Here is a 15,075-nt window from a genome sequence, read left to right as displayed (position 1 = left end):
CACCACAAAAATGTCCAGGCCAAGTCAAACAGCGCCTCCGCGTGGCGGGTCGATCGTACTTTCTCGCGAGGAGATTCATTCCATCACCACTGCTCATGGGTTCATGCCAATGCAGGCCCACAAAACTTGGCCCCCTCCAATGCAGTTAGGCTCTGGAACAACCCGACTACACCTGGCTTTACAAGAGATCCGCGGGGGTCCTGCTGCTTTCTCAAAGAAACGTCACACAGGAGGTACACCGTGCAAATGTTTTAGGCTTTAAAAGTGAAGATGAGGATGCTTTCGGGAGTAAAGCCGTGATTAATATCAATTAACGTCACACAAAGTGCAGTCAAATTAAAAAAAAGAAACAAAAAACGTGAATCTTTGGCAGATTCAGGCTGTCTATGTGTCTTCCATCTCTTCAATGTAATCCCAGACTGACTCCATGATGTTGAGATCAGGGCTCATAGGGGGGGCAGACCATCTGTTGCAGGACCCCTTGTACTTCTTGTCGCTAAAGATAGTTCTTCATGTCCCTGGCTGTATGTTTTGGGCCCGTTGTCCCACTGCAGAATGAATCTCGGGGCCGATCAGACGCCTCCCTGGTGGATGGGGAAGGATCTAAACATCTGAAGTGCCCTAAACGTTTGCACAGTGATGCTTGACACTTGCTTATACAACACTACAGAGCAGGGTCGGACTATGAAGCTTGAGGGTTTTGCAACATCTGTGGAATGAGGCATGCAAAAGTCACAACAAGCCAGTATTACTGACAGCATTGAATGTGCAAGTGTATTCCCTGTTGAAAGTGCCGTATGTGCCATGAATTTTGTAGCAGGTGAATTGTTGTTGTTCTCGTTGTTATTTAGACTATAACTCTCTGATACTGAGTACTGTTTGAGGATGCAGTTCCCCCTCTGAAATTATAATTCAGTCATTTCATTTCATAAAGGCAGCAGTTCAGCATGTGGTCTGTTTGAGTTTGATTTTTCATTTCCAATCATATAGTGCAGACACTGGGGGAAGGTAACTAAGTACATTTACTCAAGTGCTGTGCGTAAGTGATGTGAGATAATGTAAGTTATGATTTGGCGCTGTATAAAAGAAATTGAATTGAATTGAAGTACAGTTTTCAGACACTTATACTTTATTTTATTTACATTTGCACTTTCTTTTACATTGTATTTCCATTTAATGCTACTTTATACTCCTACTTGGGAACATTTCAACATTTCAATATTTACATACATGTTGCTGATAATCCTTTTACGTTTACTTAAGTAAAGTCAGAACTGAAAGACTTTTACTTGTAATAAGGGTTTTTACAGTCGGCAGAGAAATGAGATGTTTTTTCCATCATTGTTTGACATCTGATCATTATGATTATGGCTGACTACTTAAACCTCACACTAGTCAACTCCCTAATGTGATAGGTGGCCAAGACATGAGGAATAATAATGGAATCTAGGAAGTGTGAAATATATGACTGTGGATTTGTAGATACAGTGAGAAGAAAGAGAGTGTAGCAGATTATACATTTCATGTGATGAAGGAATATATTAGCCATCATAATACGGGAAGAGAGACAGCAAAGATTGTGTTTGAATTACATCTATTTTTATCTGCCATGATCATATTGACATTTGCATTAAAATGTTGAATAAATCCATTAAAACATCTCAATTGTAGCAGTTTGAAATTGGATGTATTTGCTTGAAAGTTAATGTCATTTAAAAAAAAATTACATTCAAGTTTCAAGTGTCTGTCATTTGCGTACAATATCTCGTGCAAACCAATCATTGGATTTTAACTTAACTGGGGCAAGTGATGCGTCTTATGTGCATCATAGCATTCTGACATTTTCAAAAAACTGCCCCAAGGAAGACACTGTAAATACAAGTCAAAACTAATGAATGAATACTCTGCTTGCAGCTACTTACATGCTTTCCAGCAGTGCTGAGCAAATGCCAAACACATCAAAAGAGTCATGAACACAGAAAACACATCTCATAATTTAGCAGCTCCTCCTAAAGAGAAAGGATTTGGAGCAGAGTTACAAGATCATCCATAGAAAACACAGTGAACTTTCTTTGTGGGGACTATTTCTTCCACAGAAAGTATTTTTTAATGAAAACTGTTCACAATAACCTGTGGATTATCCAGAGTAACTCTGTTTCTGGAAAAAGATGTTGATTTAAAAAAAAAAAAAAAAAGATGTTCAATGCTTTTAGCACTCAATTCGTTATTGGGATGGAGGCAGAAATCCCAGAAATGGATATCTCCAGTCCTGGGTAAATAAAACCAAGAGTCTGCATTCTTGGGTGCTATGGTAAGAAGGGGAAATATGTATATATATATTTTGAGTTTTTGTTTAAACCTACCCTTTAGCAGTTTAGACAGTGAGCAAAACATCAGTAATCTCACATATTGCAGCTGAAAAGGAATGTTCATTGTAAATAAGTTAGGTAAGTGAGCGGGTCAATCTTAGATAGATCGATAGATAATGCGGTAAATAGTAGTTAATGATTGTAAATGCCTACATTTAGTGCTTCCCTCAATTAAAAGAGCACTGCAGCCAAGCACTGACAGTTCTGACTTGAGGTTGCAGCCCCAAACTATAGTGACAGATATTGTAAAAGGGACAAAATGACAATAGTAAAGAAGTAACAAAGACTCAGTCCTGAAAAGGCCATTAATTCCTAAAAAGAGTATTTACTGTCTTTCTTTAAATGTAGACACCGCTTTAGATTTGTTTGTGAGCACAAAACCACAGTTTAAAGTCTGTACAAAGTCACATGGTTCATCAGCCTGCCCTTGTGATATAGTGTGTGCTGATGCTGCTGTTGCTAATTTTGTCATTTGCTTTACTCGTTAATGCTGCTGCTGTTGTTGACGATCCCAGTTTACTTGACAGTTACCAGAATCTGGGTCATCTGCAACAAAGGTAGCCCACACATACACACAAACACACACACACACGCGCGCACACACACACACACACACACACGCACACACAACATACACACACAGTGGTGTCCGGGGGTGACGTCATTATGTAAGCCAGGGGACGTGAATAGCCACTAAGAGGCACTGTAGATCACACTTTTCTCTCAACACCCTTGGAAGAGGCAGGAGAGCTTCACTATTATTTGCATGCCAGAACTTGGTGTTTGTTTAGTCAGGGAGGCAATTAAAGCCAATTTCAACAGGTTTAATTAGATTGATTTGAATAATTGGTTTGAAAGGCATTGTAGATCTCATCTTCACAGTAAATCCAGGATTAGGAGCATTCATATGATTTGCATACTTTAACTCAACATCTAATTTAGTAGACCCCAGGAATCACTGATCAGAGATAAGTCTGAACACGTACTTTTTATTACTCTGCCAAGGAGGTTATGTGATCACCCATGTCTGTTTATATGTTGGTTGGTTTCGTTTTTTATTTGTCAGATGGATTACGTGAAAAGTACTAAACTGAAACCAAATTTGGTGGAGGGATGGAGCATGTGCTTGAGAAGAGCCCGTTAAATTTTGGGGCAGATCCAGATCATTTACTATGAATTAGAATTTTCCTCTGAAGTCTGGTGCTTGTTGTTTCACATTGGCCTCGTTGTAGGTCTGCACTCTACTGAGCGCATTTTCTAGTTCATTTTGTTCCTTTTTGCCGATATGGGCCTTATTGTGTTTTTTTTTTTTTTTTTTTCTACCAGGTAAAATAAATTTACTATCTGAAACTGTAACGCACTGAATTCATGTTAAGTGTGTGTGGGTCCAGGAAGGTCAGTGTGGAGCAGAGAGGGAGCACTGTTACACAGCAGATGCGTAATAACGTGAAGGTCAACAAGATACTCATCACGCTGGGTAAAATGTAGCACTTAACAGGCCCAGTGATCCATTATCAGTCGCATGTACGTATACAAGAGTGAACAGTGATCAAACCAAGTGTAAATCTTACCCAAGGCTAAAAGAACAAGAGGTGAAGGAGAAACAGAGAGCGAAAGGGATAAATATAGGAGGGCGGTGCTGCAGATTAATTGCTGACAAAAAGGACACATGACCCAGACAAATGAGGAAGTACAAGGTCTGGTGAGTTAGGGAGGAGGCTGCGCAACTCACTTGTGGGTCTGTAGGCCAATGCCAATGTGCAAACCCCCCACCCCCCACCCCCTCCTTCAGACACATGATTCTATGTGAAGAGAGCCTACAAGCTCTCCTCCCCCAGTGCTGCTGATAGGACGATAATGGAGCAGTCCTTGGAGTTGTTTTTCATTCATGCTAGCTGTGACAGGGGAGGAACATGCTTTTTTTTTTCCCACTGGGGGCAGCTAACTCTTTCAGCTTAGATCATGGGCATGTAACCTGAGATTTGCACACAATGCCGTCCTCTCTCTCAAATCCTCTTATTTATGTGCCGTGGATATGAGATGGATACGTACCTGTCTCTCTGAGCTCGTGTTCGTTTATGGCCACTGTAGAGGATGACACGGTACAACAAATTGGTGGTGGATTTTTCCCCTCAGCTTTCAACTGGACTGTGTTTATCGAAATCAAATTGCTCAACAAAAATTATTCCAAACTTTAACCGCAACAACTTTGACAACATCTAAAGGAATACAGAGGTGTTGATGTTTACCCTCTCATGAAATTGACTTTATCTTGAGCCTTAAGACACAGCGAAAACTGCAAGAATGTCTGGATTTGTCCAGCAATGTGTAATCACAAAGGAATGTCCTGAGACATTTCTGCTTTTCCTCTACAAGACCCCTCTTTTCCCACGGCTAGTCCAGGTCTTGAGAATCTGCTTCCTCTCACTCTCTCTCCCTCCCTCTGTCTCCCTTCCTCCCTCTCTCTGTTTGTGGAGACACATGAATGCCACAAAGGCTGGTTTATAGGAGAACTACAATACAAGCCCAGTGTCTTCAAGAGCTCAAAGAGCAAGAGTCTGTGCTCTCTGAGAAACCTCTGGGAAGGAACATCTAGGCTAAGGTTGTAAGTTATTTCCAGTGTAAATCAAACAGAAGATTCATGGAAACAAACACGCAACACAGCAGAGTTGAGTGAACTAAGCACATATTGTAAGTTGTTGTCCTGGGGGAATTTCCTATGTTGTGTTGCTTTTAGAAATCTTCTCACCAAGAGATGACAACCCAAGAGGTTCAGAAACTGTGTAGAACGGCAAACCGCAGGCTTAATGTGGCCAAAGATTTGTGTTGTGTGAAAGTAAGTGTTATGCTTACTGTGCTTCTCCGTTGATAATGGTCTCATGGCAACTTGGGACCAGACTGATAATGTATTTGTATTTATTTCATAATTTATTAGCTCTTTGTTCCTAAAAACATACATCTGAACGGATCACTAACTACTGTGAAGAAGCAAGGCCACATGTGTTAACACTTTAGGTTACATGTTTGAGGGGCATCATCTGAAATCCTTGTGAGCTATTTGTGGACACTCTTCTCTCTACATAGGTTTGCTCTGTTGCAAATCAGCGAATATAAATCCTATCAGTGTAAATGTTTTATTTAAATTCAAATGTGTTGCAGACAAAATGAAAAATCATACACCTGACTTGGGAGGAGAAGGAGCCCCTTTTTTTCAATTGCTGACTTTCAGCGGAGCAATGTTTTACCCCTCACAACCACTAAAAAGGCTTTTTCAAGGATTCAAAGAACATTTGTTGGTCTTAATGTTCCTCAGACACAAAGTGACATCTGCCTCCCTCCCTGCATGCCTGCTGCTCTTTGTTCGGAAGAGCTCTGAGGGGAGAGCTCATTGAAGGCAAAGATGATGTCACCATTGTGATCATTACTGTGCTGTGTGGTGCCCTATTTTTGACCAGGCGTCACTGAGGGCAGGCCAGAATGTCTGCCTGCACATTGCCAGGAGGAACAGTGGCCTGCCAGTATTAATTAACACAGGGCCGGTTTTCATTTGTCCTAAAACCGTCTTAAGACCACCCCCACAGGCCCACCTAAGTCTATGCTCAGATGCTCATCAACAAATATTTAATTTCAGCAGTTTGGCGAAGGTTTGTGGATGCGTTCCTAACCTCATGGTCCTGACTCTTTTGTTTTGTTTTAGTCATTTTCATTATTCATTGTGATAAATGATTTATCCAGTATTTCTAGAATATCCCTATTTTGTTTGTCAAACATTGACATATATCTACTCAATACATGCATATATTTTCTGCTGGGAAACTGGGTTTTTTTGCACAGGCCACAGAGTAAACCAGATGTTTATTTACATTTACCAACGTCAAACCATAATGCTTCAGTTCTTGTTATTCAGTAACTTATCACTAGTCCTGCCTGGCTGTATTAACACTCAGTTTAATGTGAGCACGTCTGTTGAATAATTAATTTTTCCAATCAAAGAAATTAATAGCGACTGTTATTTATCTAATTAATACAAATACACACAGTCACATTAATAAAAATACCCACATATGCTTTGGGGAGTAAATAAATATGTATCTAGTTTAAATTTTACTAATGGTAATTCTATCAGCTAAATAGGCATTTAAGAATTGTATCATTGTAAAGGAGATGACTATTGCATACCAGACGTGCATTATGACACCATCACACTTTAAGGCTTCATTTGCCAGAAATTATTCATTATGAAACTTTCAAACATGCAGCTGGCTGACAGATGTTAACACATTCGGACCACTATTCCAGGTTTCTTTCACTCTAAGCACACAGAAAATATACTGTATTTTGTATATTTGTCTTTATGTTTTTTACACAGTTAGCAGTTAATAAGTCAGTAAAGATGCGCTCCCTGATTTTATTATTGTGGCCAGTAACACCCATAGATTCTCAAAATTCCTCCTAGATCACTTATGACATTTTGAGTTTCAGGTTTTCGTCAGCAGTGAGCTGAAGTTAGCTGGGGATCTGAGTGTGCTGTTAAACAAAAAAGTTTTTGTTTTTTTTGAACGAAGCACTCTAAAACACTCAGCAATAAGACTTAGAGGCAAATTTCAGCTCAGGATGCAGGTAAAGCAAGCTGTCATTAGTCTGAGGAATCAAAAGATTCTTTTACAGAGAAATTGCCAAAAATCTCGGAAAGCATCCTTGAGCACTCTAGTTTGAAAATAATTTAAAAAAAGAACTCAAAAAGGTCTTTTCGACCTGCTTGATATTAAAAACACAAATGAAGTCAAATCTACAGGTTGTTGTAGATAAACGAATTAAAATGATGATCAAAATTTTATCTTTAACAAAATAAAAAGCCATTCATATTTCTCATTTCACTTACAGTGATTTCTCACTAATACTCAAACAGAGTATAAAATGTGTTCAAAAAGCTTTGAGTCATAGTGTATATCTTGTGGGAAAAGTTTAAATAGCTTCAATAGTCTCTATCAAACAATCGAACTCGCCCCCTTTTTCTCGGTACTACTGTGCGGTGAAATTTAGTAAAAACTCGTAACCTCACATGTTAAGCTAACTCTGACGCCTCTAAACACTAAAACCAAAACCCATTGTCCAGAACATTTTGTCTTGCTTTATGCATTTGCTAATTAAAAAGAGCACAGACGCTGGACAGCATGATGTATGTGGAAATATACAGTATATCTGCAGGAAGGTCTATTTTCATACATTTTATAATAGCCCGAAGGGTTTATATGCAGTTCAAACACACCCCGAGAATTAATTTGACATCTTGTTCAATAAATGGAATTTTGATGGCCTCGACGCACTCCATCTGAAAACAGCCCATATGGATATTTTTTTTTTTTGCCGCATTTAAATGAGACTTTAAGGCCTATAATCAGACAATAGGTAGCATTTTGATACAATGAATTTGCATCAATATTACTTTGGATTTGTTTTTTATATTTTCTGATTTTATGTGCAAACCAAAAGCTATGGGAATCAACATGGAGGACAAACCAAAGCCTTGTTCACCTTGCACACAAACATATGCGCTCAAAGGTTTTTTTCTTTATGGTAGCCACATTCAGATACATTCAGGCACTTTCTGTTACGTAAGATATGCTTCACCTGTGGTCATGTGTGGGTACTGAAACCAGGAAGATCTTAAAATTACTTAGGCCTGAAACATATGTCACATCTGACTAGTAATGATTTCAGTTTTGCTGATATATATAAAGAGAAGTACTTAATCTTGACACATGTTCAGAATATAGTTGAGACATTTAAAGGGAATGAAATCATTCGTATAGTTGTTTTCCCACTCTCCTTATGCCAAACTGAACCTTTCAGCTGCGCAATGTAATTACATTTTCTCACAATTATTTTTTATGTTGTCAAAACGCGCTAATCCCCGCACACAAACACTTACACAACTCTTATTTCCCGTGTCTCTTTTTCTATCTTACCGAATTAAGTTTCAATATAAGATGTCCTCAAAAACTTGAGAAGCTTCTTTCTTTATGAATGTTGACTTCTTCAACAGACAAGGAACTGATTGATTTCGAAATTATTTGAAAAAAAAAAAAAAACCTTAGAAAGCCCGTCAGCTGTTTTGACATGACTCTTGCAATTCTGAATTTCCAGGGTGTCTAAGTTACTGTAGCGCACAAGACATGCTGCACCTCTAAAAATGTTATTTATATCAGGGACGATGTCTTTAAAAAAAATTTTTCATATTCAATGATTCACTTTTTATAGTTGCCTGTTGTTGTCGTTGTTGTTGTGTAATTTGGGCTAATGTGCCTTCAGTAAAGGTGCCAAAGTCTCCCTTACATGAGTTTGGTGTGTCCTAAAAAAGTTGTTCATAGTTGCGTTCATACTAATTGCTGATCATGTAGCACAAAGCATATCTAATTTGAGATTAGTTACGAGTTCCACTTTCAGTACAGTGCAGTGTAAATAACTATTAATTTTCTACGCTTTGATCCAAATTTTCAGGGAACTCTCTGCCAAACTTGTCAAAGTCACCGCTTAAAAAGAAAAAAAAAACGAATCATTCTGGCCGCATAAACTGAACACGCTAAAAATCTGTGATGTTTTTTCCAGCAATGATGTCTGTCAATTTGAGCGGCGAGCCTGCCTGCGGATTTGCATTTGAGTGGAATCTCATGAAAGGTATCTTACCTTTGCATGACAAATCAATAGTGAGTTACTTAATAGAAGTACTTCTAGATCTCCATGGAATTACAGTAATGTTTTTCTTATTTTCCAGGTAACGACCATGCATCACTCAAGTATTGTTTGTGTGTCTATGTAAAAACGAATGTGTAAACTTTGTTATAAGAAAGTGTAAAATGAAACAAACTGACGGGTGTTACAACTGCACAACAGTGATAACTAAAATGAGGCTTTCTATGTGGGTCAGAGAGGAGAGATGTATGAATACAGCAAAACCTCAGTTATGATAATGGAAAAATACCCTTATCTATCAAAGTATTCTCTTGTGTCACAGATGTATGCTAGCTGCAGTGGACAGAAATCAAAGCTAGTTTTATGTAAACTATGATAAAGTAATGCATTGAAGCTTGAAATTCCTTCAACTGTGAAAGTCATTTCCCTTGAAAAATCCCCTCAGCTTCATCCGTCACAAAATGCACAATAAGAGTAATATCAGTTTTTGTGTGTGCGTCTGTTTTTCTTTCTTTTTTGTCAGTATTGGCCCTGCGAGTGGGGGAAATTTCATGCCACTTAATTTTAACTTGATTAAATTATAAAACTAAGTGCACAGTTAACTGTAGTTAGCTGTATTTAACAGCAGGGTTCCTCTAGGGCAGATTTGAAAGAAAATACTAGGTTGATTACCTTAGTTGAACCCCTGCACTTAGGCGCAGATTTAGCAAATGGAAAATCTCCTGACATTTTGTGTGCTGTGTGTACACACTAATTTGGGTAAAGATGTGTTTTTATTTGATTCAAGGTCATTTGGCTTTGCTCAGGTTGGGGTGACATTTGCTTGTGATCTCATTCCTCATGGAGAGATGCATCACTGTAGGGCTGGGACTTGTTTCTCCACTTTCCTGGCACAAATGACTCCTCATTCCCAGAAAAGGAACATTTTAATTCTCGCTCTCTCTCTCTCTTGCTCTCCGTCCCTTGCTCGCTCCCTCTCTCCTTCGGTCACACACTGACAACATGTGCACACACACTTTACTCCCCATTGAATGACAGTGTGAATGTACCTCATCAACGAATGACTCACTCTACTACTCCGCTATTATGATGATTTCTCCCTTCTGTGTATTACATCATGCAACAGAGGGTTCTGCTCAGTTACATTCACCACAATAAACACTCTCTGAGTGCACTCATTTAGACCTTGCAGGGGTTTATTAGTCAGACTTGCATGGAAAACATAATTTAGTCGATCTTACAAATAAATTTTTAACTTGTTCATTTTGTATGTATTAACTCAAAAGCACAATGTTTTTTGAAGCTGAAAGTGAATCATAAGGCTGACATTAGGATGGCTAAAAACATTAGTTTGTAAAAACTCTTGTGACATCCCCTGACTTGCTTCCTGTAGATGTCTCTGGGGTTAAAGGTCAAGGATTAAAGCATATTTCACTGTCACATGGATTCCCACATGCTATTAGCTGTGGTTTTGCTTTCAGAATATCTATAATTCTACACAATTGAAGCCATTACATTTATTGCAAACCTTTTCCAGTAAGGGATAGTAGGATATGAATCAATAACAGTGTTCATCTGGCATAATAGCTGAATTTTATGTCAGAGAGAGAATATGAGGCACACCAATATTCTACATATAGTAGCTGCAAATTGGTCCCTTGTGCTTTAATGACACAGGCAGTTCAAATCATTGACTTTGCAAATCATTACATCTCACGAGGCATTGTGTTCAAGGCGACTCATGTATTGAAAGCATGCTACAAAGAGGAGATACTACATGGATGGGAAGAATAATTATAGTACGTTTGCAGGGTTCTTATATTAATCCAAAACAAAAGATTAAATTAAAATCAACTATTATAGCAGTCTAAGATGTCGGAGGCAGGGAGGAACAATAGCGCTTGACTCTTTTCTATACAGCAGAACATTGTCTTAATTTAATTTATTGGGTGTTTATTTAATACTTATTATGTCGGTCACAACAATAAGTGAGGCCTAATTCAATTGCATAAAAAGACTTCCTTAGGCCACTTTTCTTGTGTGTGAACACTATTTTAAGCTCCATTTATGGTGTTCAAATTAAACATCTCAGAGAGTTGCTGGAAGCTTCTTGTGTTAATGGAATCCCACATAGTGGATTGTGTGGGGAGGAGAGCAGATGAATCTGTATTCCCTGAATGTGTCTGGGCAAAAATCAATAAATGCAAGCACAGCTTCTCGCTTCTGATGGCTGTCCCTGTCTTTGCATGGTGAACTAATAGAAAAATAATAATTAAATCCAAATCACCAGATTAATTTGTTTTCCATCAGTCTCAGGAGAGACCTTTTTTTCCTGTTTCTTTAGTGGCTCATTATACTTTCTAATCAAGACCCAAAAAAAAAAAAAGTCCCTCTTTTAGACAGACATGCTGTCTCCCTTCCCCCTTCTCTTCCCTGTGGTGTGCTTTCTCGCATTGCAGTCATTGTGCTGGCACTTATTATGTTACAAATGACCGAGGTACGGCAGGCATTCTCAGTGTGCATGCAAAGAGGGCCCACCCTTCTATGCTGCTAGTGCCTTCTCCTAATGACGATGCTCAGAGTGCCCCGCGACGCCACCCCACGCAGCCCTCTCCCCTATTCCCGCCCCCATGTGCTCTCTTTAATGAAGATTCTCCAATGCAATTAAAAATCCTTGCTTCTTGCTGCTACTGTATGACAAACAGAGCCACTGTCATTCCTCATGGCCTGTCATTCCTGCTACAAGAGGCGGAGGAGATGGAGAAATACACCAGGGTGCCAGTGGCTAGAGAGACAGATAGAGAGGATTGTGTGTGTGCGTGTGTGAGTGCGTGTTTGTTTGTGTGTGTGTGTGTGTGTGTGCGCGTGTGTGTATTTGAAGAAGAGCAAACCCCCCCATCTCAACAGGTAATGGAAAGGGGCAGAGAGAAAAATCAATGACCAGGGAACATGGAGAGCAAGCTTACAAAATAGCTTTAGCTGCACGCCATAGGCTGAATAAGGGGTTCTGTGTCCACCCTCCAAACTCTGGTGATCATGAATGTTTTATCAGACCCCCACCCCACTACCACCTTCTCTTTTTCTCAGTTTTTTTTTTTTTTTAAATACATAAAATGACTGATATGCAAGTAACAGCCTTTTATTTCTTGCGATAACATCATAAATGTTCGGGTGACACTTTTTGGATGTTGTGACATAACAGCAGAGAAGGAGAGAGAGAGAGAGAGAGAAAACAAATTTATTGGATATAGGATACATTTATGGTCATTTATAATGTTTATGAAGCATTAATATGAATGTGCCTGTAAACCAACACTCCATCACGCTGCTAACAATGAGTTCATTGTTTGTCTGTGATTTATGAGGTGTCTATAAACTAACAGGGAACAGTTTGTTAATCCTCTATAATACCTGTTAAAATGGATACAACCAGTGGTGATGTGACATGCAGAGAGACACACCAGTTGGCTCCGGCTATGTGACCCATCCTCATCCTCATCAGGGTGGGGCATATAAGAACAGTTGCCCACTCCATCTGCAAAAACTCCCCACCACCACCCCTCCACCCCACCCCCTTGTTGTTTTCCAGTTGAATGAAATAATCTTCCCCCGTCTGGAAACCCAGTCTGGGTCAGAGGGCCTGCGTTCAGCCTGTTGCTTATTGTGTGCTCAGAAGAGGAGGTAAAGCATACAATTAGGCACAGATGGCTGTCTTTGCCAGGCAATGTATTGATCCCATCCAGAGGAAGATCTGTCCCATTTCTGTTTTTGTTTGGCAAATGCCTTCTAGTTTAGAGCCTGTGTTATCTGTCTGATTTGTACTTGTTTGATCATGTATCATCTTCTGAGAGATCATCATTTGGTCTGTTAATAGTGAGACACATGGGGGATTTTTGTGACTCAGTGTTGAGAAATGACTGTAACTTAATTCATGAAACAAGGATTTTACTGATGTAGGACAGATAGATAGATTTGGATCCTGAAGGGAAATTTATTTTTTAACTTGTTAAATAAATGATTATTGTAGTACCTCATGCGGTGACGATAACATTGCATTCGGGCTTTTAAAACTGATTTAATCACTGAAAATTCCAGGTTAGTCCAAGATCAACTCAGCCTTCAGTTTCTCTAATACAATACCAATTAGAATTGAAACCATTACTCCAATAATCGATTGAGAGAAAATGAATCAACAACTGTTGTGACAATTATGTAGTCATTTAACAAGCAAAAGTGCTAAATATTCTGGGGTTGCAGGTTATACTAATACTGAACTTTATTCACAAAGCACCTTTCAAAATAAATCCATGAGAAATCAAGTGTTGCTGTCTGAAATATAAAGGATTGTACAACTCTGCAACTTGCAAAATCTTTGCACGCAGGTATGATTTGATGTATTTAACGATTATTTTCTTTAACAATTAATCTGCCAATAATTTTTTTGATGAATCGGTTTGTCTGTACAATGTCGAAAAATAGGGAAATGTGCCCTCTACAATGTCCCAAAGCCCAAGATTATGTTAAGAGTACAAATTGCTTGTTTTATTCACCAAACATTCCAAAAATATTCAGTTTACAATCGGATATGTCAAAGAAAAGCTGCAAATCATCACAATGAAGAAGCTTTAACCAGTGGATGTTTGGCATGTTTTGTTTGAATAATGATTAAAATGATTAATCATTATCAAATTAGGTGCTGGTGAATTTCGACTAGTCAATTAATCGTCACAGCTCTAAACCCTCTTGAATCCTCCTTTTAAAGCAGATAATTCAAATCATAATAATTAATCAAAGTGATCAAAGTTATATGAAAGTTAGGAGTTTTCATAGGGAAAAAAACAAACGAGCGTTGTTAAAATGCAACCTGTTTTTTTTTTTTTTTTAATCATGTTATTTGTTTACACTGGTGGCCGATAATCGCCATTAGGGGCTGCGTGGCTTAAGATGCAACAAACGACACGAAAAGAAAAAAACAAAACAAAAAAAAAAAACAAAAGTTGCCGCGACATCCCTGGCAACGACAATGTCGCATTTAGAGTAATAACGGTCAATAACCGTGTCCTTCTTTACTACAGCCGCTGCACAAATAATAAGTTTTCTTTGTGTGGCAGTAGTGAGCTGACGTCAGGTCGGTTCCTTGAAGTGGAGCTGAATAAACCTTGAGAAGAGTCTCCTTCAATCTGCTGTTAGTAACTAACACACACACTCACACACCGAGACTCAATTACTGCCCAATTCCCCTTCTTTATCATTCGTCCCCGACCTCTTTCATAACCAAAACCGACCAAGGAAAAAAAGAGGCGAGAAGAAGACCAGCCCGAAGTGTTAGTTGAACTAAAAGCCCACGTTGGAAATAAGTAAAGTGTCGAAACTAAAAAAAGGTAAGTGTTTTATTTCACTGACGCTGTTTTCCCCCCATCACAGAACAAGCGATGAGCTGCGTAGAGCTGGCTTCGTTTCTAGTTTCTTAGCTTTTTTTTTTTTTTTTTCTCTCTCTTCTCTATCCAGCTTGTGTAAACTGGTTTATAGATAGTTTCTTGTTTTCGCGTTACGATGTAATTCATTCAGTCGGTGTATCCCGTACATCGACAGCGGCACATTTGGTCAAATCCGTAAAGTTTTTTTTTTTTTCCTCCTCTTTAATATAAAAACGAAGTGTTTTTCCTCCTCCTCTGAGTGGTGACCTGATAGTGGGAATCGTCTTTGTGTCCCTCGCTCCTTTCCTCCCGCACCGTTCCGCTCAGGCTGTGGTATCTGACAACTTGTTTTTAATCGCCGAGGAATTAAAGTTTTTTTTTTTTTTTTAAGGATTTATGGCGTTGTCCGTTTTGCTTTTAACCGCCGTGTAAATGTGCAGTCGTCGGTTTCGTGTGCGTGTTTTTGTGCTGGACGTCGCAACCGTGAACGTACAGGGGGAGAGAAACTGCGAGGCACCGGACTACCGCTGGTCCTCGCTTGTCCGTCCGTTAAAATCCATCCAGTGTAATAGTCTCTCGACCCGAAAATAAAACAA

At 39.0% G+C, this 15,075-nt stretch overlaps 1 protein-coding gene across 10 annotated transcripts in view; it reads left to right on the top strand.

Annotated features, from left to right (window-relative positions):
* The first annotated feature begins 14,230 nt into the window (after window positions 1-14,230).
* baz2ba (bromodomain adjacent to zinc finger domain, 2Ba) overlaps window positions 14,231-15,075 on the top strand; it is a 66,840-nt gene continuing 65,995 nt past the window's right edge. For all 10 annotated transcript variants that reach the window (XM_040123884.1, XM_040123879.1, XM_040123871.1 and 7 more), the window contains exon 1: window positions 14,231-14,443. The gene's annotated coding sequence lies outside the window, so the exon portion shown is untranslated. The remainder of the gene's footprint in view (window positions 14,444-15,075) is intronic.

The sequence above is a fragment of the Xiphias gladius genome, chromosome 1, assembly GCF_016859285.1.
Source record: "Xiphias gladius isolate SHS-SW01 ecotype Sanya breed wild chromosome 1, ASM1685928v1, whole genome shotgun sequence".
Classification (NCBI taxonomy): Eukaryota; Metazoa; Chordata; class Actinopteri; order Istiophoriformes; family Xiphiidae; genus Xiphias; species Xiphias gladius.
This window is presented reverse-complemented; position numbering and strand designations above follow the sequence as displayed.